A 2101-nucleotide genomic window follows, 5' to 3' on the forward strand; every position below is an offset into this window, starting at 1 on the left:
TATACGGCGTTATTAATTATTTTTAATGCATTTTTATTTTTGTTATTATGTATATTATTTCTTTAACTTCTCTGTAACATTTGTACTTGCATGGTTTTATGAGAATACACTATCTATCTATTATCCCCAAAACGATAATTTGCATTAAATAAACTGGTTTTGCGTCATTCATAACAATGCTTATTTAATATTTTATCGAAAATGTTACCGTTATGTTTAAACGTTTGTCATATTTATTGATTATCAACGGGCAAACACATTAACATCTTTGTCATGCAGTTTTGTTAGCAGTTGGTATATGAATTTCATTATTAGAATCCATCAATTGTATTTGGTTTCCAGATAATAGTTGATAATATTTCTACATAATTTATATTTATTTTTAAAATGTTGTCGTTGGTTACTGTTTATTTCTTTCGTACATTTTCTATCATTAATCAGGCCTTCGGTTTTCTTTTATGAATTGTTTAACGCTTTAACATGTCGGGGCCTCTTGTGATTAAAGGCAAGAGAAGTATACCGGTGTCCAAATGTCATAACTTGATTGAAAGAAAATATATCCGGGTTACACACTAAAACCGAGAAAAACACATAAACTATAAGAGGATAAGGAACTACAGGAACACTGAAGTGCAAAAAAAAAAAAAAAACCACACAAAAAACCCGATAACATTCATAGAAACGAACTTTTGTCAACAACTGCCATATTCTTCATTTTGTACATTTAAAGAACATGGGGGTTGAAACTGGTTTAATGGCTAGCCAACCCTCCGCTTTATAACAATGTTAAATAATATATTGATAAAATGACAATACTACGTGGCAGAAACACAACACAAACACACGCAAGAATATTCATTACAGAGAAACACACAAATAAATAGTATAATAGTCGATACCACTTGCGTAACATCAACGAACATATTCCATCAACGACAAATTAAACATCACAGGATAACAAAACCTGTGACGCGTTACGTAACTTACAAAATATAACTTACAATACAGCATGGACAGTGTGCATTGCTGAACACCGAACAGTGATATATATGAGTCTTTTGTAGACGAAACGCGCGTCCGGCGTATATATAAAAATTAGTCCTGGTATCTATGATGAGTTTATTTACAACCACTGGGTCGATACCACCGCTGGTGGAGATTTATTTCCCCGAGGGTATCACCAGCCCTGAAGTCAGCACTTGTGCTGACATGAATTATCATTGATATGGTTACATTTATAAATTAACTGTTTACAAAATGTTTGAATTTTTGAAATACTAAGGCTTTTCTACCTCAGGCATAGATTACCTTAGCTGAATTTGGCAAAACTTTAAGGAATTTTGGTCCTCAATGTTCTTCAACTTCGTACTTTATTTGGCCTTTTTTTTTTTTTTTTTTTTTTTTTTTAACTTTTTTGGATTTGAGCGTCACTGATGAGTCTTTTGTAGACGAAACTCGCGTCTGGCGTATATATAAAATTAAGTCCTGGTATCTATGATGAGTTTGTTTATATATATGGTAAATAGCTATTTAAATATACATCTTTTAATCTCTGGTAGGTAGTTGTTTGATTGGCAACCCTTCCACATCTTTTTATTCTTTTATTATTAGCTTTTTTTTCTCCAAAATAGGTGCCCATAGCACCGTAGAATAATATCACAACTACTTTGCGTTATTGTGTAATTTTACTGGTATTGCATGTTTATAACTATTACACAACTGGATCGATGCCCCTGCTGATGGACATTTCGTCCCCGAGGGTATCACCAGTCCAGGTATCAGCACTATTGTGTTGACATGAATATCAATTATATGGTCATTTTTATAAATTTCCTGTTTATAAAACTTTTTAAAATTTTTTCTTATCCCAGGCATAGATTACCTTAGTCGTATTTGGCACAACTTTTTGGAATTTTGGAACTTTTTGGAATTTTTGGTCCTCAATGCTCTTCAACTTTGTACTTGATTGGCCTTATAACTATTTTGATCTGAGCGTCACTAATGAGTCTCATGTAGACTAAACGCGCGTCTGGCATATTAAACTATTAAGAGGATCTAAGTAGATATAATCCTTTCACGGTTTCAAAGATTACCTCGGCTT

The sequence above is a fragment of the Mytilus galloprovincialis genome, chromosome 8 (genome assembly GCF_965363235.1).
Source record: "Mytilus galloprovincialis chromosome 8, xbMytGall1.hap1.1, whole genome shotgun sequence".
NCBI lineage: Eukaryota > Metazoa > Mollusca > Bivalvia > Mytilida > Mytilidae > Mytilus > Mytilus galloprovincialis.